Below are 24,521 nucleotides of genomic sequence, written 5' to 3'. Positions count from 1 at the left end.
CATTTAAACCAACAATGACAAATACTTGGACTTGCAAACACCAACCCAGACATGCAAACAAATAGAATCAGCCACATAAACAGAGAAAGAAAGACACTTTCGACATTCAAACTAACAAAAACAAATTCTGGACTTGCAAACAGACACTTTAGATATTCAAACTAACAACGACAAATTCTTGTTCTTGTATACACCAGTCCAGACATGCCAACAATGAGAACCAGGCACACAAATACAGCAAGACGGACACATTTGGCAGTCAAACCAACAAAGACGGATTCTTTGGCAAGCGAGCCTCAACCCAGACATGTCAACTCAATGAATCAACCACCCAAACTGAGAAAGTCCGAAACTTTGGAAATACCCACCAAACTTGAAAAAATCAAGGAAATGCCCAACCCCACCCAAGACTGCAAACAAATAGAAAAAGCCGCACCAAAAGAGCAAGAGATGAAATATAGGCGTTCAAACCAATAAAGACAGGATGTTTGCCATGCAAATACCGACTCAGAAGTTCACAAAAGAAAAACCAAACACACAAACAGGGAAATACAGACCCATTAGACATTCAAGCCAACAAAGACAAATACTTAGAGTTGCAAACACTAACACAGACCTGTAAACAAATAGAATCAGACAAACAAACAGAGATAGACATACACTTTCAAACCAACAAAGACATTCAAACCAACAAAGTCAAATAATTGGACATGAAAAAACCAACCAAGACATATAAACAAATAGAGTCAGACACACCACCAGATAAATAGAGTAAATTTAGACATTCAAACCGTAAACGTCGAATACTTGGAATTGTCAACATCAACTCATACATGCAAACAAATAGAATCAAAGATACAAACAGAGAAATAGAGACACTTTTGGCGTTCAACTTACCAAAGACAATGTTTCTAACATGTAAACTTCCATCAATACTTTCAAACTATAAGAACCAGTATCACAAACCAAGCAATACACGCCAGTAGGGTGTTCAAACCAACAAAGACTGAAACATTAAATTGCCCTCCACCGCCAAGATTAGCAAACAAATAGAATCAAACACACAAACATTGACCGACACACGCTTTTGACTTCCAACTTACAAATGACAAATATTCGGACGTACAAAAACCTACCCAGAAATGCAAACTAACAGAATCAGACAGAAAAACAGAGAAAGACAGACACTTTTGACATTCAAACCACTAAAGACAATTATTTTGACTTGCAAACACCACCCCAAGCTAGTAAGAAAATAGAATCAGACATACAAACAGAGACAGACAGACACTTAAAACATTAAAGCCAACAAAGGCAAATTTTTGTACATGAAAACGCTCGCCCGGACTTTTAAACAAATAGAATAAGACCTACAAATAGAGAAATACAAACACTTTAGACATTCCAAGCAAGAAAAACAAATTCTTGGAATTGTCACCGTCAACCAAGACTTGCGCACAAACAGAATCAGACTCATAAACAGTGTAAAGACAGACACTTTAGACATTCAAAACATAAAAGACAGACACTTGTACTTAAAAACAACAACCCAGACATTTAAACATATCCAATAAAACACACAAACAGAGAAAGACAGAAACTTTAGACATTCAAACTAATAAAGACAATTAATTAGACATGTAAACACTAACCCTGACATGCAACCATATTAAATCAGGTACACAAACAGATAAAGACAGAGACTTTAGGCATTCAAGTCATCATATGCATATATTTGGAATTCCAAATACCAAGCAAAACAAATCAAGAAAAAAATCCGATCCACAAACCAAAAAAAAGAAAATTTTCATATTCAAGCAAACAAAGACCAATGCTTGAACTAGCAAACTCCACCCCAGACAAGCAAACAAATAGAATCAGACACACAAACAGAGAAACACAGACTCTTTGGACATTCAAACCAACAATGACAAATACTTGGACTTGCAAACATCAACCCAGACATGAAAACAAGTAGAATCAGACAAAGAAACAGAGAAAGACACACACTTTAGACATTCAAACCTACAAAGACAAATTCTTGGACTTGCAAACACCAACCCAGACATGCAAACAAATAGAATCAGACATCACAAACAGAGAAAGACAGACACTTTAGACATTCAAACCAACAAAGAAAAATTCTTGGACTTGTAAACACCAACCCAGACAAATATACATATATAATTAGCTGCAAAACCTGTGAATTACTTACAAGTTCGACGTTCCTTCTCACTCTGACAAATACAATAGATTTCCAAAATCAGCCCTGACATATCAACACATAGTATCAAACACGCACGCAAGGCAACACAGGCACTTTAGGTATTCCAACACATAAAGTCACATTCTTGAACTTGCAAACATCAATTAAAACACATAAACAGATAGAATCAGATACACAAACAGAGAAAGACAGACACTTTAGACATTCAAACTAACAAAAACAAATTCTTGGGCTTGCAAACACCAGTCAAGATATGAAATCAAATACAATCTGACACACAAGAAGATAAATACAGAAACTTAAGTTATCAAAATAAAAGAAACAAATAAATTGACATCCTAAAACCAGCCCAGACATGCAACAAAAATAGAATAGGACAAACAGAAATATAAAGTAAGACTCTATGTACATTCAAAACACCAATTACAAATTCTTGGGCTTGTAACCACCAACCCATACATACAAACAAATAGAATCAATCAAACAAACAGAGCAAGACAGGCACTAAAGACATTCAAACCAATAAAAAAAAATACCTGGACTTGCAAACACCAACCCAGACATGCAAACAAATAGAATCAGACACACAAACAGAGAAAGACAGACACTTTAGACATTCATACCAACAAAGACAAATACTTGGACATGCAAACACCAACCCAGACATGCATACAAATAGGATCAGACACACAAATAGAGAAAGACAGACACTTTAGACATTCAAACCAACAAACCACTTTTTTTTCCGAAAGACATTATGAGATTGCTTTATTTTTCATTTGTTCACCCATACCTTCTATATGGTCGTCTTTTGTGGTCAAGCACGTTTTTAATTCACCTTCGTCCCCTTAGAAGTTTACAAAATAATGCCCTACGTGTTTTAACTGGAGATAATCATAATATGTCTTTTAGACATAGATATAATCAAGTAAATATATTACCGATGGCTGGATTATTCCGTTTTTATAATGCTCTTTTTATGTTTAAATATACACACGCGTTATGACCTGAGTGTTTTAGGGAAATGTTTACAAGTGGTGTTAATTTTCATAATAACTCGACTAGAACATCAACAGTAGTTCGATGACCTCTGGATATTACAAAGCGATCCGTTTTTTCCATAAGACATGTTGGCACTCAGGTGCGGGAACCATTAACTCAGGCAATTTCAATATTTGATGAGCTAAATGAATTTCGTAGTAAATTAAAAGGACAGTGTTTGTATAAATATGAGTTTTATTCCTTGCTGGGCGAATTTTCTCTTAAGTGATTGTGACACTTTTTTTTGGAGGGCGACGAGGAGGTAAAATAGAATGAATGATTTTTAGTTTTGTGTCTTCGGTATCCAATTAGGTCGTGAAATTATTAGAAATTAATTTATTTCGTTTATTTTTATCTATTTATTTTCTTCTTATTATTTTTTGTCCTTTTTTTTTGGGGGGGGGGGTCTAAGGCTGGCTGGTAGTAATTGTGTATGTAGGGTTTTGTAAAAGGTGATGTGTACCCACACAAGTTTAATAAACTTCGGGTTTTGTTGTTAATGTGTTGTATTTTTTCTAATAAAACCTTTTTCTCTCAAAACAAAGACAAATTCTTGGACTTGCAAAGACTAACCCAGACATGCAAAGAAATAAAATCAGACACACAAACCGAGAAATACAGACGCTTTAGACATTCAAACCAAAAAACACAAATTCTCAGACTTTCAAAAACCAACAAAGAATCTCAAACAAATATAATCCTACACGTACAAAGATAAACAAATAAACTTTAGACATAAAACCCCACAAAGCAAAATTTTTTGACCTTCAAATACTAACACCTACATGGCCACAAATATAACTACACACCTAATCAAAGAAAGACACACGCTTTAAAAATTAAAACAAATAAAGACAAATACTTGGACTTGCAAACACCAACCCAGACATGTAAACAAATAGAATCAGCCACATAAACAGAGAAAGAAAGACACTTTCGACATTCAAACTAACAAAAACAAATTCTTGGACTTGCAAACAGACACTTTAGACATTCAAACCAACAATGACAAATTCTTAGACTTGCAAACACCAACCCAGACATGCAAACAAATAGAATCAGACACACAAGCAGAGAAAGACAGACACTTTAGAAATTCTGACAAACAAAGACAAATACTTGGACTTGTAAACACCAACCCAGACATGCAAACAAATAGAATCAGACACACAAACAGATAAAGACAGACACTTTGGACATTTAAACAAACAAAGACGAATTCTCGGACTTGCAAATTCCAACCTAGACATTCGAACTAATAGAATCAGACTCACGAACCGAGAAAGACAGACACTTTCGACATTCAAACCAACAAAGACAAATACTTAGACTTTCAATCAGCAACCCAGACATTCAAACAAATAGAATCCGACACAAACAGAGAAAGACAGACACTTAAGACATTCAAACAAAAAAATACAAATTCTTGGACTTTTAGACACCAACCCAGACATGCAAACAAATTGAATCAGACACACAAACAGAGAGAACCAGACACTTTAGACGTTCAAACCAAAAAAGACAAATACTTAGACTTGCAAGCACCAACCCAGACATGCAAACAAATAGAATCAGACACACAAACAGAGATAGACAGAAACTTTAGACATTCAAACCAACAATGACAAATTCTTAGACTTACAAATACCAACCCAGACATTCAAACAAATAGAATCAGATACACAAACAGAGAAAGCCAGACACTTAAGACATTCAAACAAAAAAATACAAATTCTTGGACTTGCAAGCACCAACCCAGACATGCAAACAAATAGAATCAGACACACAAACAGAGAAAGACAGACACTTTAGACATTCAAACCAACAATGACAAATTCTTAGACTTACAAATACCAACCCAGACATGCAAACAAATAGAATCAGACACACAAACAGAGAAAGACTGACACTTTGGACATTCAAACCAACAAAGACGAATTCTTGGACTTGCAAATACCAACCTAGACATTAAAACAAATAGAATCAGCCACACAAACAGAGAATGACAGACACTTTAGACATTCAAACAAACAAAGTTAGATGCTTAGACATGCAAACACCAACCCAGACATACAAACAAATAGAATCAGACACACAAACAGAGAAACAATGACACTTTAGAAATTCATATCAACAAAGACAAATTCTTGGACTTGTAAACACCGACCCAGACATGCAAACTAATAGAATCAGACACACAAACAGAGAAAGACAGACACTTAAGACATTCAAACAAAAAAAGACAAATTCTTGGACTTGCAAGCACCAACCCAGACATGCAAACAAATAGAATCAGACGCACAAACAGAGAAAGACAGACACGTTAGACATTCAAACCAACAATGACAAATTCTTAGACTTAAAAAAACCAACCCAGACATGCAAACAAATAGAATCAGATATACAAACAGAGAAAGACAGACACTTTAGACATTCAAACCAACAAAGACAAATACTTTTACTTTCAAACACTAACCCAGAGATATAAACAAATAGAATCAGACAAACAAACAGAGAAAGACAGACACTTTACACATTCAAACCAGAACAGGCAAATTCTTGGACTTGCAAACACCAACCCAGACATGCAGAAAAATAGAATCAGACACACAAACAGAGAAAGACAGAAATTTTAGACATTCAAAACAACAAAGACAAATACTTTGACTTGCAAAAATCAACACAGACATGCAAACAAATAGAACCAGACACACAATCCGAAAAACAGAGGAACTTTAGACATTCAAGCAAACAAAGACAAATTCTTGGATTTGCAAACATCCACATAGACTTGTTAACAACTAGAATCATACACACAAACAGAGAGAGACTGACGCTATAGACATTCAAACCAGGAAAAACAAATACTTGGACTTCCAAAAATTAACCTAGACTAACCAACAAATAGAATAAAACACACAAACAGAAAAAGACAGATATTTTAGACATTCTAACCAACAAAGACAAATACTTGGTCTTGCAAACACCAACCCAAACTTGCAAACAAATAGAATCAAACACACAAACAGAGAAACAGATACAATTTAGACATTCAAACCAACAAAAACAAATTCTCTGGCTTGCAAACACCAACACAGATACGCACACAAATAGAATCCGACACACAAACAGAGAAAGACAGAAAATTTAGACATTCAAACTAATAAAGACAAATACTTGGACTTGCAGATACCAACCCAGACATGCAAACAAATAGAATCAGACACACTAACAGATAAAGACAGATAATTGAGACATTAAAACAAGCAATAAAAAATACTTGGACTTGCAAAAATCAACCCAGACATGTAAAAAAAAGAAATCAGACACACAAACATAGAAAGACAGACACTTTAGACAGTCAAACCAACAAAGATAAATTACTGGACTTGCAAACATCAACCTAGACATGCAAACAAATAGAATCAGACTTACAAACAGAGAAAGACAGACACTTTAGACATTCAAACCAATAAAAACGAATTCTTGGGCTTGCAAACACCAAACCAGACAATCAAACAAATAGAATCAAACTAAGAAACCGGGAAAGACATACAATTTAGACATTCTAACCAAGAAAGACAAGTTCTTGGATTTGCAAACACCAACCCAGACATGCAAACAAATAGAATCAGACACACAAACTGAAAAAGACAGGCACTTTAGACATTCAAACCAACAAAGACAAATTCTTGGACTTGCAGACACCAACCCAGACGTGCAAACAAATGAATCAGACACACAAACAGAGAAAGACAGGCATTTTAGACATTCAAACCAACAAAGACAAATTCTTGGACTTGTAAACACCAATCCAGACATGCAAACAAATAGATTCAGACATGCAAACAGAGAAAGACAGACACTTTAGATATACAAACCAACAAAGACAAATTCGTGAACTTGGAAACATCAACCCAGACATGCAAACAAATTGATTCAAAAAAGTATTAAAAAATGTGAGGCCCCGGGGGCACTTGGGGGGGGGCCAGGGGGTATTTGGGGGCCCGAGGGTCCTTTGGGGGCCCAGGGAGCCCCGGGAGGTCCTTTGGGGGCACGGGGGGATAGGACACTTTGGGGTTGGGGTAGGGGGCCCTTTGGGGTTGGGTTAGTGGACATCACAACACTGTTCAAATGGAACTTGTGTATTATAACGACCACAGAGTTTCACCCCAAATCATCTTCTAAAATGTCTCAAACTGTTTCGCTCAAATAATATTCTAAAATTTCTCAAACGTCTTCGCCCAAATAATCCCCTAAACGTAATTTCTGCGTATTCCTTTTGTTTTGGCATCCCTAGGCTGTCACATTTGAAATTCCAAGGAAACTCTTTCCCACAATAATCTCTTCGTCTCTAAGATGTTCCTAGCTACACTATTATGGTTTCGATAGAATATCAATTTATCACTCTGACCTAAAGATCGGAGAAACCATATTTAAAAATAGAATATTAATTTATCTCTGTCACGTAAGATCAGACAATCCATATTTAAAAATAGAATTTCTATCTCTTTAGAGTCCCGTAAAATTCCTAGGAAACAAGTGATGTCATTTCTAATTCCCCTTTCATGGATCAATAATTCCCCTCGATTATGCAAATCAATTTCTCAGATATTCTGTCCCCTTCTTTTATGTAATCAATTTCTCGGAAATCCACTTCCCCCTCTTGTCTTAGATCAATATATCTCTCCCCGTTAATGCGTATGTGCAAACTTCGCCCTGGAGTCATTACACCAAACCGAACAACAACAAATCAATTGACCTTGACCCCATTAGACTCGATCGATAATCCTTGAATAAATTATGTGCGCCCAGGAGATATTAGGGCTTCAATCGACCTTGACCCCATTAGACTCGATCGATAATTCTTGAATAAATTATTTAGGCTTGGCGTTAGACTCAATTGTAGATGGCAGCACAGGTGTATTCGTGGGAGTCTATATACCCTTCCTACTCACATGCAACTTGAGCAAGTCAAAGACACATGGTTTGGATACATACCGTACATACCTTTATAAGAATATCATCAGAAATATGCTAGAAAAATTTAAAACGTTTAGTTGAAGCACTTTTTTTCATTATAAAGTCTCCTGTCAACCGAGTTTTGACTAAAACTAGCTTTGCATCAATTTCGAAACATCTCTGTAAAGTGCTGCAGCCTCTCTCAAAAGCTGAAAAAAATAATCACAAGGAAAGCCTTCAATGAGCCTTTCCATTTTTGGCTGACTAGTATCATTGGCGAGGAAAAAAAAAATTGTACATCCTGCTTTGGCAGTTAGCCAGTGAAGTTTCACTATTGCCAAGTTTATCCATTGAGAGCCTCAAAGTGAGGAAACTTTCTAAAATGATTGATGAAATAAAAATGACTTGGAAGAGGCAAGTCAACCATGAACACCAATTCTTATTTTTTGAAAAAGGAAGAGAGTTCATTATTTTGAACCTGGTTAGGTCTTAATACTATATAATTAGAAATATATCTGGGGTGACTTCTGCTTCGCCACTCAGTCAGGTACTGTTTAGGGGGGAAATAAAGCTATATACCAACATGATTACTTATCAAAATGAAGAAGCTGATATTTCTTTATTTTTTCCCCACAATTTTAGAAAGATGTTCCCAAGTATTTAACAAGGTTTCTTCTACTTTTCAAAACAATATGGAACTTTTGATGAAAGGAATTGTGAAAATTAGCCAAAACATGAAGGGAAACTGCCGCAAATAAAGTGTAAAATTAAGTTTTACGTCATCAAATTCGCCAACTTGGAACTTGTCACTAAAAGTTTTATTCAAAATAGCTTACCAGTAAATCCTGCCGGGCATCGACAAGCAAAGGTATTGACTGGATAAATAGGTCTAAATAGAACTGTATCACTTGCTATAAAATATGAAGCATTTCCAAATTTCAGCACTGAGACGAAATCTTCATAGTTCAGGCATGGTTCCCTAACGCAGAGCGTATCGTCAAATGAAAGTACCTAAAAATAACAGTCAATGAAGGTTACACAAAGTACCCTCATTTCCAACAGCAATGACTGTTGAAAACGATCAGAAGATAGACATCTAGTAGCAGAGCAAGGTTTTGAATCTTCCTCTTGATTCTTGAGCCAGAATATAATTTGAACTTTACTGAAAAAAAAATTCAAATGAATTTACTGAAAAAAATCTGTATTGTCAGTTTAATATACACATGCTGATATTTATTCATTAAAATCTTAATTGAAATTTGATTTCTTAAACTTACAAAAGTGAAAACATTGAAAAGAATCTTTTTCAGTAAAGTAAAAATTATATTCTGGATTTTAGAAAGCTTGGGATTTAGAACCCTACTACTAATTTCTACTCGTTTTGAGTCTGACTTTATTTTAATTTCAGTTTGTTTTGGGTTTCATTTATTTATTGATACTGATTTGTGGTAGTTGTATTCCTGGTAGATTATTTGATTCTATTTTTGTTCATTTTGGTTTAATGGAGTTCTTTACTGGTTTTTTTTTAAACTTATTTTGTTGAAAAAGTTTTCTTAATTATTTTTGTTCGTTTTATGTTGACATATTCTTTTTCTGGGAAAAAGACTGAGCCTCTTCTAAAGTTAAATAACCATCCCTTCCATAAAGATCTTAAATACCCTCTGGGCATACCATACAACCCTTGCCCCTAATCCCTGGGGATTTTTTCAACCCCAAAGGCCTTGTTATATGATATTTAGATCATTTCCAACAGAATAGCCATCTCAAAATTTCCCTTAGATGCATTTCGGGACAATACGACTTACGTTTGTGTGTGTGTGTGTGTTGTGTGAGGGGGGGGGGTAGCTGCCCTCCGAGCGTTCTGGCTCTTAGAAATAGTACCAAAGCGTTTGATTACCAATCTAATAAACTCCCTCTGAAGCTGATATGAACAGGCTTTCTATAAAAAACCTTATGTGTCCCCAGGGCATAACTTACAACCCTTACCCTGAGGGCTGGGGGTTTTGTTATCCTCAGACATAATTTCCAGACCGTTCCGACGTGCTGAACACAACAGCTATCTCAGAATTTTTATTGTAAGTGTTTGGGGAAATTATGGGCGTGGGGGGGGATTCTCCCTCCGAATACTTTCGACTAATAAAAAGGGCAATAGCCCTTTCAATTTCCAATAGAGTGAGCCCTTTTTAAAAGTTTTACGACAATACTTTCTATAAAAACAGTATATGCCCCCAGGGCACAACTTACACCCTTAGCCCTAAGGGCTGTGGGAGGGGGGTTGTCATCCTAAAAAATTTAATTTCTAGAATCTCAAAATTTTGATTGTATTTTTTGTGGGAAATGGTGGGCGTGAGAGGGGGTTAGTTGCCCTCCAATACTTACTTACTTACTTACTTACTTAACTCCCATCCGGCCGGATTGGCCGACTCGGGGCTTCTCCTCTGACTGAACTATGGCAAAGCTTCTTATACGATTCCCTGTTCGCTGCAGTCCGAAGCAGTACCGACAGGGGATGGCTGGGAAAGTTTTCCCTCCAGCGCTTGGGAGGTCGTCCTTTTGGGCGGGAGGCATCAATCCTTCCTTCAAACGCAATTTTTGGAAGTTGAGCTGGGGACATCCGCTGAACGTGGCCCAACCATCGAAGCTGTTGAAGCTGGATGATCTGCATGATGGTCTGGGAATAGTTGAGCGAAGACAATAGCCGGTCGTTTGATATTCGGTCAAGGTAGGTGATGCCAGCAAGCTTCCTGAGGGATTTTGTTTCAAAGGCCGCCAACCGGTGTTTGTCTTCAGCTTTCAAGGTCCATGTCTCTGCTCCGTACGTTGCTACTGGAACCACAAGAGCTCGAAAAAGGCGTGTTTTTAGTTTCGGCGACAGATGTTTGTTTTTCCAGATCGATCGCAATGACTTGAAGCATGCTGAGGCAAGGGCGAGGCGTCGTTTAATGTCTTTTGAGGAGTCGTTTTTTGACCTCACCGCACATCCTACGTAAACGCAAAGGTCAACCCACTCGATCTCTTCCCCCGGGATCATAATTTTACTGGGTTGAAGGCCTGTATCTGTATGCCGCGCTTCCTTCATGGCTTTTGTCTTGTTAGCACTGATTTTCATCCCAAAGGAACTAGCTGCATGATCAATATCGTTAGCGCTTGATTGCAGTTCCTCTAGTTGTTCGTTTAGGCGATTAATGTCATCGGCGTATGCAAGCAAGTCAAAGAGGTGTCCACTCATGAGTGCTCCCGTGTCATTGGGCACCAGTACCATTACAGCATTCAGGAATAGGCAGAACAGAGTGGGGGAGAGTAGGCATCCTTGCAGCACTCCTGAAGAGGTTGCGAATTCTTCAGTAAAGCCTTCGCTGGTCTGCACCATGCTTCTCGTCTTCTCGTACATGCTCTTGACACTGTCAATAATGTCAGTGGGAATACCGTAGTGTGCCAGGATGTGCAATGGGCCATCTCGCCAAATTAGATCGACAGCTTGTTTGAAATCGATAAACAGCTGGTATAGCTCTTTCCCGAATTCCAGGTATCTTTCCCTAATCTGTCTGATCACAAAAATTTGGTCTATGGTGGATCGGTTTTGACGGAAGACAGCTTGATATTCAGGGATTACGTGTCTTGTCAGGTTTCTGATCCGATCAAGGAGAATTTTCGTAAGGATTTTAGCTGGTTGGCAAGTAAGCGATATGGGTCTGTAGTTTTCGCACTTACTTTTAGATCCTCTCTTGTGCAAGGGCACTATGACAGATTTTGACCAAGACTCAGGGAAGTATTTTATTTCCCATACAGCTGGTACTTTTTTGTGGTACAGATCAACGACGACATCAGATTCCACTTTTAGCAGTTCTGCCTGTATACCGTCTATTCCGGGTGCTTTATTTGACTTGAGGGATTTGAGTGCGGCTTCTACTTCTGACCTTAAGGGTGGTGGGGGTGGTTCCTCATCTCTGTGTGCTGGGAACTTTCGAAGCACTTCAGGATCTGGGTTTACTGTGAGATTAAGCTTTTCCTGGAAGTGTTCTTTCCAGCGATGTCGAATTCCGGCACAAGTAGTGATTTTGTGGCCATTTTTATCGAAGAGATCGAGGCACTACGCTTCTTTGCGGTTTTTCAGCTCTCTAGCACGTTTGAACATGAGGTGTGAGTTACCCCTACGGGAGTCCTCCTCACACTGCCGACATTTTTCAGTAATCATGTCTTTTAGTGCTTGGCGGGTTTTCTTCTCAATTTGACGTTTAAGGTTTTTGAATCTATCCTTGCTTTCTCGATCTTGCTTGTTTTGGAGAGTTTGTTTCTCGGTACACATATCAATAATATCCTGGGTAATCCATGGCTTGTCTTCTGCAGATTTACGGCCGAGGACGAGCTCAGCTGTCTCGCATACGGCCAGGCTGCTTTGCGAAACAAGTAGATCGATGTCGGCTGGACTCAGCAGATCAGGTGTTTCTTGCAAGGTCTTTGACAGTCGTTCGTTGAGCTGCATTCTGTACTCTTGTCTCGTCTTAAGGTCCTTAAGGGCTTCTATCCGGAATCTTGTAACTTTTTGTTTCGGCTTGACAACGGCCTTTAATCTTAGGCGAAGCGATGACATGAGAGATTGTGATCACTATCAAAGTCCCCACCTCCTAGCGTCACTGTGTCTGTGAATGAAGATTTCCATCGGCTGGATACACGTATATAATCTATCATGTTGGCAGTCCTTACATCGGGTGACCACCACGTGACTTTTCTCTTTCGTCTGTGCTTGAACATTGTGTTTGTGATAAAAAGCTCGTTATCTCGGCAGAATTCAGTGAGTCGTTCTCATCTGCCGTTGATCTGTCCGATCCCGACCTTACCCATGACATCTTCGTTTCCACTATTGTCTCTCCTCGTGATAGCATTGAAGTCCCCAAGGACTAACAAAATGTCTTTCTTCGGAATGGTGTCGGCAAGGCTCTAGATCTAGAGTAGAAATCTGTCGACTCTTCGTCCGACCTTGATGAATCAGGAGCATAGACCTGCACCACGGAGAGGTTTTTGAACTTGCTTTTGAGTCGGATCATCATTAATATCTCCGAGACAGACACCACTGATAGAAGAGATTTCCTTGCTGCTTTTGTCAGCAAAAAGCCGACTCCTTGTCTGTGTGTTCCGTCTTGTCTTCCAGAAAGCAGGAGGGTTGCGTCTCCTATCTGTTCTTCGCTGATACCTGGTAGATGAGTCTCTGAGAGGCCGATGATGTCCCAATTGTAGCGGTTTGCTTAACGGAGGAGCATGTCTTTCTTTCCTGGTTTCGAAAGTGTCCGAAGATTTAACGTGCCGATTCTGGTGGTGATTTTTGTAGATAAAACCAGTCTAGCGTCCGTTTGTGACGGACTTGTCAAACGCTGCCTTGATTCGTTTCCAACGCTGTTGGCTGTCAATACATCGGTTGCCCCGGATGCGGTAGCTTGTCCGTCGGTTTCCCCGGACGCGGTGGCTTGTCCGTCAATTTCCCCGGACATGGTAGCCCTATTTCGTGTTCTCATTGATTGCCTAGTCATAAATCATAATGAGGATAAGTTTCATGGCTAGCTTTTGAAGCAACGGCAAGCCAATCCTCTCTACTTTTAACCGAGACCGTTGACACCCTCGAGGGTGTCTTCTGCTCTTCGCAGTTGTCCTCGCTGGGAGGATCATCCCACTTGGCATCACGGCGTCACCAAGCAATTTATCCCATTACTGGGGGTGAGTTTAACGTCTTAGCCATTTCAATTTCCAATCGAATGAGCCCTTTTTGAAGTTTCTACGCAAACGCTTTCTATAAAAACCTTATATGCCCCCAGGGCCAAACTTACAGTCCTTGCCCTGAGCGCTGTGGGGGCGGGGGGTTTTCATTCTCAAAGACCTAATTCCCAAAATTTTCAACGACGTTCAACAAAATGGCTATCTAAAAATTTTGATTGGATGTGTTTGGGGAAAAGCTGGGCGTGAGAGGGGGGTAAGTTGCCCTCCAAACACTTTTGACTATTAGAAGGGCACTGGCTCTTTGAATTTCCAATCGAATGTGCCCTTTTTCAAGTTTCTGTGACAAAGCTTTAAAAAAACCTGATATGCCCCCAGGGCATAACTTTTAACCCTTGCCCCGAAGACAGTGGGGGGAGAGTCCTGCTGTAAGACATAATTTGCGGAATTTTCAACTGCGTTGAGGTCACTAGCCATTTCAATTTCCAATTGAATGAGCCTTTTTTGAAGCTTCTATGACAACTCTTTCTATAAAAACTCTTTCTTAATAATGTACTTTTTAGTCGTGCTGTTCTCTTACTATTACTTTTTTGTAGTGAGAGGAAATACTCATATATAGTATGTTCCGTGGTATTCAAAAAAAGCAATTATTGCAAATACAGTATTAGTTATAAAAATATGGATTTAACTCCCTCGATAAGGAGTTCTGTCATACCAATATCGAAAAAAAAATTTCTTACCTTTTTTTACAGAAGAATTGTCAAGCGAGTCACCCTTTAAGTTTATAGTCCAAGATTATCAAAAGAAGGTTCATTCTAATGAATACTTGTGGATTTATTGCCCTTTTAAAGGAACTAATTTTATAAAATTCAAGTGTTTTTAAATATATTCCATCAGAAGAACATGCTTCACTCAATTTTCTATTAGAAAAACGTTCCATTTTACTTAAAATTAGCTAGAACGAATGAAGCAACCACTGCTCTCAGTGGCTAGAAAGGGGGGGAGAGGTCAAACAGCTCCCCTGGATTCCGAAACTATGTATGTTTATATCCGTTAAAAATGCTCATTTTCTTCGTATATCTGTTGAGAAAATAAACTAAATTAACATAAATATTGACAAAACAAAAATTTTTGTCTCTTAAATTTAAAAAATTATACATTTTAGTACAGCCCCTCCCTTCGTAGGTTTTATTTAAAATGAGGATAGATTTTAATAGCTGCAATGACAAGTTAGTTTTAATTTAAATACCAGGGGATATTCACTTCAAACATGATAAAAACCTCATGATCAGGACCTCAAACATGATAAGAAAACGATTCGCAGTTAAAATTTCCACAGGTTTATTTACTTGCTATACAATATATTACAAAAATTTTTCGATTATTTTGTAAGTTTGTAATAAAGATTTTATAAATAAATTAAATGGTCAATAATGTAAATAAAATGATTTAATTGGAATAAATAAATTGTTGTGTAAGGTTCATCTTTCATAGAAATGTTGTTTGAGAAAAATTTTGAAGTTAGGACAAGTCTTTAGATTAATTGAAGAATTGCATATATGTTTCCGTCTAGACAATTTTCGAAGAGTTTCTGATTTGGATCTGGCTAACGTCGGTATCCTATCCTGGAGCTTGGAAGTAGTTCAAATTGCGGTGTCCTGGATTCTGGCAGAAACCGGTATGGTCACTAGACTATAAATAAAGAACGAACATCAAAATTTTATACTCTATTATAGCGCTATTGTGGGTAAAACAAGGAATAAAAACAATCGGCACATCAGATAAGTTACACATAAGTATAAGTCAAAAGCAAAATAGAGCTCTGTGAACGAACAGAATTAACATCTTCCTTGACGTATGCCGTCGTAAAATTGACTTACTGTAGTATCTGTTCTTATCAGCTTAATATTTGATACGGTCCCTACATGGGGCCCAGAATATTAAACTGATTTTTGGAAACCGAAGGGATGTCGGGGCTTGCTCCGCTCCGTTTACGCGTTGACCCGGTGTTGTAGTACTTCCGGGATCGGCGAATTCCTCACAAGGGGAAATCAAAGCTCATGAACTCTAAACACTGACGTCTTATGCGCTTCCTTATACATTATAGAAACCATACCTGTAGTTTCCTAGCCGTTGAATATATTGAATTTTTTTTTTTTTATGATCTGAAAAAACGAAAAACTGTTTATAATTTACAAAATTTAGTGGTGAAAAAGCCAATGACCACTCGCCATAATTAAATTAAAATCCCCAACCTGGATTGAAGTCCCCATGCATCTTTTTCGAAAATAGTACGTAATTAATAAATGCTGAAATTTAAATTGATCTAAGATTCGAACAGAATTGCTGAAGTGATTGTTTTTGGCCTCAGAGCGCTTGGTTCTGGGATGAGTTTTTAGTAGTAGTAGTAATGAATAAAGCCCCTTTGGTTTTAACAAGAAGAACGGCCACTGGGTTCTCAGAAATAAAAGTTTTGACTTTTAAGTCATATTGATAACAGACTGAGAAACCCCTGATTTTCTTTTCTCAAATAGGTAAACTTGCATTCAAAGGATTAAGACGTTTGCATATGAAAATGAAATGGGACATAGCTATTTTCAGAAATAATTTAGAGACTTGATTAATGAATGTGAAAAAGTTTTGTAAACCTGCATCTGGCTAATAAGTTGAAGCTTCTGAGTGGCATTCAAAGCAACGGGATTTATGTCAAAAGATATTAGTAAAATGTTTTTAGAAAAGCATACTTACCTGGCTAAAAAGCTAACTTGATCATGAAAGAGGCGCTCCCAGGGTGAGGCCTTTCAATTGAACTTCGGATTGGCTGACCCCTGTGAGATTCAAAACCTTGCTCTGCTACTAGATGTCTGTCTTCTGATCGTTTTCAACAGTCATTGCTGTTGAAAATGAGGGTACTTTGTGTAACCTTCATTGACTGTTATTTTTAGGTACTCTCATGTGACCATACGTTCTGCGTTAGGAAACCATGTCCTGCATAGATATTTCAAAGTTTTTGGAACCGTTTTACACGCATAAGATGCCACAAAATGAATCTGGTGGCAGCTACGCTATACAATCGTAACCCATAGGTAGTTTTCCCTTATAAGTGAAGAAACAGATTCATGGGCCCCCATCATAACGCTTGCAGTGTCACTGCAGAAACCAATCCAATTGGTCAGTGGAACCCCATCTTTTTCTTGAACCTGCAGAGAATTCCTCAGTTTTGAGAACAGTATTTCCGCAGTTCCGTTGGGGCATTCCACTAGGTCAATTAAATCTAGCTCTGTTTCCAAATTTTCATTTGAAAAACTAAAACAGAAGGCTAAATGTTTAGCTGTTTAAACATCAGTCGTCTCATCAATTATGATTAAAAAAGGGTTCCTTTTCAAAGACTCCACCAGCATGTCCTTATAATACACTGACAGGCCCTGACCGACTATATTCGTCACTTTCTGCTTAACTAATCTTATTTCATCAGTAACATTCTTATGCGGCACATTTTTCAGGAATGGTACTAACTTGTCAACCAGCAAAAATGGTAAATTGTTTTCAATAAGAAATGCTGCAATTTTCGTCTCTGTATCTTGTACTGGATCATTTGATGTAGACCCCAGGAACTGAATTATAGACTTTGGAACTGAATTTGAAGCTTTGAGGTTCTTCTTGTGTTTCTCTGACTGAGCATGCTAAGCACCAAGCCAATTCTTCATTAAATTTCTTTGTTAACCAACCAGCAAATTCTCTGTCATTCTCCCATTCTTTTAAATATCTTTGTTTATTTTTTTTCTTCTCTTTCTCAGTGTCAACAGATGAACTTCTTGTCATTCTTATTTCACATGCTTCATTCGAATCTGACAAGCCTTCTTCTAGATCCATCCTACCACGTACCTATAAGAGGTATAGTTAATAGAGATTAAAGTTAAAACTTCTCAGGTTTTAATAAGTCCCTTCAATTGGAAGTGAAATTCTTACTAGGGCACTTAAGTTCAAGAGTGGGTTGGGAAAGGTTTTTCAACAGTTGCCGGTCCATCCATTGAAAGGGGAAGTTATTCTATAAAGAAGTATAAGTACGTGAACCCTAATGGTACAGTCTCAAGCTACTGGAATTCCTCAAGGTTAAGTCCCTCAGCATTCAAGTATCCAAAGTAGAATTTTACCGATTCCAGATTAGGGACTTTTGCTGGTGTTTGAAATTAGTACTTAGGCCATACTCTTTACTTTTTTGATGATTTCTGCAAATCTGGGATCAGACATGAAATCCGAAAGGCGGCTTTCGGCGTTCCCAGGATTTTTTTCGGAGGGGGTTTTACTGAAAGATTTTTTTTCGGGGGGGGGGGGTACACAAAAAAACTCAAAAAACGCATACAAAATTTGTTTATATCCATTTTTGTTACGTTTTTACGAGTAAAACAAATATTTCGGGGGGGGGGGGGTTAAGACCCCCCTAACCTCCCTCGCGTTACGGCCTTAATATTGACAGAATATATTTTCTCGTTATGGATGTTCAAATTAATATTTAGGATTTGCCAAGGACCAAAGAACAGGCAATTGTATTTCTCCAGGATAAGGGGTTGTTGCCCAAAACAAAGCAGCGTCGTCAATGGAGACACCATTACCTTTTACTCATACGAGAAGCAATATCTTTGGAATTGTAAAACCTAAACTAACCAACATTTCTGACCTGCGTTCTGGGCACATAATTTTAAGTTGTATTTTTCTAATTTTTGCTAATAAAGTATTTTATTTTCGTCATATTTTGTTTTATTTCATTAGCATTGACCAAACTGGTACTTGTGCATTATAAGGTACCCACGGAAGAAATCCAGTTTGGTTAATGCTAATGAAACAAAATAAAATAGGATGAATATATAATAGCTTAGAAACAAATTTGGGCTATATATTTTATACATTAGGAGGGGGTGGGGGTAAAGCATAGCATATATTAAATACGTAACCTAACTTAAGTACCTTTTCCCCCCTAAACCCCCCAAAACAATAGTTTAGATATTGTAAACTCAAAGAAAAACAAAGCTTTGCGATCAATTTATCTAGAAAATACCCGTTTGTCTGGTTTTCGTGTAGTATATCCTTGTACAGTCTATAGAGGTGGGTGACATATAATACCATGGTATCAACGAACATCATCTCTCGAGTTTTTCTCGTATAATACATAAGTACTGCATTTTTAAATAAAAGAATCCCTCAAAGCAGTTTTTTAAAAATATATAGAGGCAAACAATCAACGGGGGGGGGGGGTCCCCCAAACACAAATTTACGCCACTGATGCCTAAAATTCAAGCATTAAGTTAGGGAGGGATTAGGGTAAATGATTAAAAAAGAATAGATTTTAAAAATCCGATAAAAGGCAAATGTCGAGAAAAACATGGTACTTGTCTGTTACACAATTAAATAAAAAAAAACAGGGTTTTTTAACTGAAAGTAGGGTACGACGTTAAAACCTAAATCGAACGGAAATTAGTACGTATATGACAGGGGTTGTCTCCTCCACAGCGCCTCACTCTTTACGCTAATGTTGTTATTGTTTTAAAAAATACCGGTGTGATAAAGAGTCTAACTTTAGCGTAAAGAGCATGGCGGTGACTAGGGGACATCCCCGCTCATATACAGAATATATTCTGTTCGTTTTAAGTTTTTACGTTGTTCCTACTTTTAGTTTAAAAAAAACTTGTTTTTTTTTATTTATTTTTGGAACGTTTTTGAATTAATGCAGGTTTTGATTTTGGCTCACCGTACATGAATAATTAAAACAAAATTTGCATACCAATTTAATTTTTATTTGGTGAAATGGCTTTCTCGAAACTTGTTTAATTTTATTTACGAACGTTTTCATTAGTAATAAATATACGAAACTTATGAAATAGCTAACGTAACGAACATCTCTATGCATAGATTTTCAATACGTATATTAGGGGGTTCACCCCGTAGTCAATACCTTGCTCATTAAGCTAAAGTTTGAATTTTGTCCCAGATCTTTAAAAACTACCCCTTAATCACAAAGGCCGTTAATTAGAAAAAATAGCTCTTATGAAAGTACTAAAAAATCTTTGGCTTAAAGAGCAAGGTGTTGACTGGGGGTGAACCCAATCATATATGTAATAATATCTGTTCGTTTTAAGTTTTGATGTTGCTCCTTACTTTCACTTGAAAAACTTGGCTATTTATATTTAATTTCTGAACTTTTTCTTTAATAATGCTAGTAAATCCGGCGCCCTCTTTACAGCAATGTCCCTTTCCCCACGAAAACTTCCTTTATGGACAGATCCTACAATGTAACCCCCGACCCCCCCCCCCCCACCTACCAGAAAAAATCCCCCCTGAAAACGTCTGTATACTTCCCAATAACCAATACCATATGACAACATTGGGTAAAGTTCATAACCTTCAGCCCTCCCCTCTGGGACTTCGGAGGATTAAGTCATCCTGAAAGACATAGTTATCATATTTTCGACCACGCTGAACAAAATGGCTATCTCAAAATTTTGATCGAATAACTTTGGGAAAAAATGAGTGTGGGTGGGGGCCTGGTTGCCCTCCAGTTTTTGGTCACTGAAAAAGGGCACCAGAAAATTTAATTTCCGTTCCAATGAGCCCTTCCACGATATTCTAGGACCTCTGTGTTGATACGATCCGCATTGGGGAAAAAAAACATAAACACGCATCCGTGATTTTTCTTCTGGCAAAAAATGCAATATTCCACATTTTTATAGATAGGAGCTTGAAACCTCTACAGTAGGGTTTTCTGATACGTTGAATATAATGGTGTGATTTTCATTAAGGTTCTATATTTTTTAGGGGGTGTTTCCTCCTTTTTTCCAAGATCAGCCAATTTTTCTCAGGTGCGTAAGTTCTGATGGGTAAGACTAAACTTGATGAAAACTGATTGAAATCTGATTCTTTTGATGTATCTATTGGTATCAAAATTCATTTTTTTAGAGTTTCGGTTACCATTGAGCCGGGTCTCTCCTTACTTACAGTTCGTTACCAGGAGCTGTTTGATAACCACTCGAGAAGTGAAGTTTGGTTAATGCAAATTAAATTAAACAACATGATGAAAATTCAACAGTTTAGAAACAATTTTGGGTTATATATTTGCACATTAGGGGGGGGGGGGTAAAGCATAGCATATATTTTATACGTAACCTAACCTAACCTAGGTACCTTCGTTTGCCCTTCTGGTGGAGTGACAAAGTTTTACGACAATGCTTTCAATAAAAACATTATATGCCCCCAGGGCACAACTTACAACCTTAGCCCTGAGTGCCGTGGGGGCGGGGGTTGTCATCATCAAAGACCTAATTTCAAAAACTTTCAACGACGTTGAACAAAATTGTGGGGGGAGTGTCCCCCAATTGGGGGGGGGGGTTCCCCCTCGTATAAACAGGACGTTTATACGAGCATTCCTTCCATTAGAGCCATATATGCCCCAAAGGCATAACTTATAACCCTTGCCCTAAAGATCTTGGGGAGGAGGGGAGAGTGTCATGCTCAAAGATATAATTTCCAGAACTTTCAACTACGTTGAACTAAATGGCTATCTCAAAATTTTGATTGGATGTGTTTGGGGAAATAGCGGGTTTGGAAGAGGTGTTAGTTGCTTTCCGATCACTTTCGACTATTAAAAAGGGCACTAGCCATTTAAATTTCCAATCGAATGAGCCCTTTTTGAAGTTTCTACTGCAACGCTTTCTATAAGAACTTTATATGCACCCAGGATATAACTTACAACCCTTGCCCTGAGGGTTTCGGGGGGGGAGGGAGGGGTCATCCTCAAAGACCTAATTTCCAAACCTATCAACTACGTTTAACAAAATGGCTATCTCAAAATTTTGATTGGATGTGCTATGGGAAAAGGTGGGCGTGAGAGGGGGGTTAGTTACCCTCCAATCCCTTTCGACTATAAAAAAAGGCACTAGCCCTTTGAATTTCCAATCGAATGAGCCCTTTTTGAAGTTTCTACGACAAAGCTTTCTATAAAAAGCTTATATGCCCCCAGGGCATAACTTACAACCCTTGCTCTGAGGGCTGTGTCCTCCTCAAAAACATTATTTCTATCTTGAAATCAACTACGTAAAACAAAATGGTTATCTCAAAATTTTGATTGGATGTGTTTGGGGAAATGGTGGGCGTAAAGGGGTGCTCGTTGCCTTCCAATCACTTTTGACCCTTAAAAAGGGCACTAGAACTCTTGATTTCCAATCAAATGAGCCCCCTTTGAAGTTTTACGACGATCCCTTCCGTATGAAGTGCCCCTGGGGGGAAAAATAATAAAACATTGGAGCCGTAATGGCTTTACTATATGCAACGCTATAGCGTTGCCTCTGATTTACTTCCAGTGAATCACTAGTCAATTTAACGACGGCATATGTCGAGGGGGTTGTTAATTTTGTTCGTTCACAGGATTCTATTTTGCTTTTGACTTATACTTATGTGTAACTTGTCTGATGTTTCGATTGTTTTCATTCCTTGTTTTACCCACAATAGCGCTATAATAGAGTTAAAAATTTTCATTTTCGTTCTTTATTTATAGTCATGTGACCATACCGGTTTCTGCCAGAAACAAGGACACGACTTTGAACTACTTCCGAGCTCCAGGATAGGATACCGGCGTAGCCAGATCCAAATCAGGAGCTCTTCAAAAATTGATATTTTTACGAAATATGGTGGAATTCTTCAATTAATTTAAGGACTTGTCCTAAATTCATACTTTTTCTCAAAAAAAATTTCTATGAAAAACGGACCTTACACAACAATTTGTTTATTCCAGTTAAATCAGTTTATTTACATTATTGAACATTCAATTTATTTATAAAATCTTTATTACCAACTTACAAAATAATCAAAAATTGTTTGTAATATATTGTACAGCAAGTATATAAACCTGTCAAAACTTTAACTGCGAATCGTTTTCTTATCATTTTTGAGGTCCTTATCATGAGGTTCTTATCATGTTTGAAGTGAATATCCCCTGGTATTTAAATTAAAACTAACTTGTCAATGCAGCTATTACAATCTAACCTCATTTTAAATAAAACCTAGGAGGGGAGGGGTTCTACTAAAATATATAATTTTAAAAATTTAAGAGACAAAAATTTTGTTTTGTCAATATTTATGTTAACTTAGTTTATTTTCTCAACAGAGATACGAAGAAAATGAGCATTTTTAACGGATATACACATACATAGTTTCGGAATCCAGGGGAGCTGTTTGACCTCCACCCCCCCTTTCGAGCCACTGAGAGCAGGGGTTGCTTCATTCATTCTAGCTAATGTTAAGTAAAATGGAACGTTTTTCTAATGGAAAAATGAGTGAAGCATGTTCTCCTTATGGAACATTTTTAAAAACACTTTCATTTTATAAAATTAATTCCTTTAAAAGGGCAATAAATCTACAAGTATTCATTAGAATGAACCTTCTTTTGACAATCTTGGACTATAAACTTAAAGGGTGTCTTGTTTGACAATTCTTCTGTAAAAAAAGTAAGAAAATTTGTATTTTTTTCGATATTGGTAAGACAGAACTCCTTATCGAGGAAGTTAAATTCCTATTTTTATAACTAATGCTGTATTTGCAATAATTACTCTTTTTGAATACCACGGAACATTCTATATATGAGTATCTCCTCTCCACTACAGAAAAGTGATAGTAAGAGAACAACGCGACTAAAAAGTAAATTATTAAGAAAGAGTTTTTATAGAAAGAGGTGTCATAGAAGCTTCAAAAAAGGCTCATTCAATTGGAAATTGAAATGGCTAGTGACCTCATCGCAGTTGAAAGTTCCGTAAATTATGTCTTAGAGCAGGACACTAAGACATGTTGATTGGAAATTGAAAGTTCTAGTTCACTTTTTAAGCGTCAAAAGAGATTGGAGGGTAACCCGCCCCCCACGCCCATTTTCCCCAAATGCATCAGATAAAAATTTTGAGATAGCTATTTTGTTAAAAATGGTTCAAAGATCATATAACTGAAACTCTGGTGTCGACACAACCAGCCAGGGTCCGGGGGCAGGCGTTGTAAGTTGTGCCCTGGGGACATATATGGTTCTTATGGAAGGGATGCTCGAATAAACTTCAAAGAGGGCTCATTTGATTGGAAATTAAAAGTTTTAGTTCATTTTTTAAGTGTCAGAAGAGATTAGAGGGCAACTAGCCCCCCCCCCCATCCACGCCATTTATTTCTAAAACCCAACCGATAAGAACTTTGAGATAGCCATTTTTTAAAAAATAGTTCAAAGACCATATAACGAAAACTCCGGGATCGACACAGCCCCCCAGAGCCCGAAAGCAGGTGTTGTAAGTTATGCCCTGGGAAAATATATAGTTCTTATGAAAGGAATGCCCATAAAACCTTCAGAGACGGCTCATTTGATTGGAGATTGAAATTTCTAGTTCAGTTTTGAGAGTCAAAAGAGATTGGGGGGCAACTAGCCCCCCCCCCCTCACGCCCCTTTTTTCCCGACTACATCCGATAAAAATTTGAAGATAGCCATTAAGTTGAAAATTGTTCAAAAGATAAATAACAAAATATCAGGTGTTGACACAACCCTATAGGGCCCGGGGGCAGGTGTTGG

General features: G+C 37.7%; 1 non-coding gene across 1 annotated transcript; it reads left to right on the top strand.

The window, feature by feature from the left end:
- The first annotated feature begins 15,793 nt into the window (after positions 1-15,793).
- Positions 15,794-15,976, top strand: LOC148956760 (U2 spliceosomal RNA). The gene has a single exon (XR_016142543.1). It is a non-coding gene; the product is annotated as a U2 spliceosomal RNA (small nuclear RNA).
- The last annotated feature ends 8,545 nt before the right edge of the window (positions 15,977-24,521 follow it).

Source organism: Artemia sp. Qi Xiang Cuo, chromosome 1 (assembly GCF_049724085.1).
Source record: "Artemia sp. Qi Xiang Cuo chromosome 1, ASM4972408v1, whole genome shotgun sequence".
Lineage (NCBI taxonomy): Eukaryota > Metazoa > Arthropoda > Branchiopoda > Anostraca > Artemiidae > Artemia > Artemia sp. Qi Xiang Cuo.
This window is presented reverse-complemented; position numbering and strand designations above follow the sequence as displayed.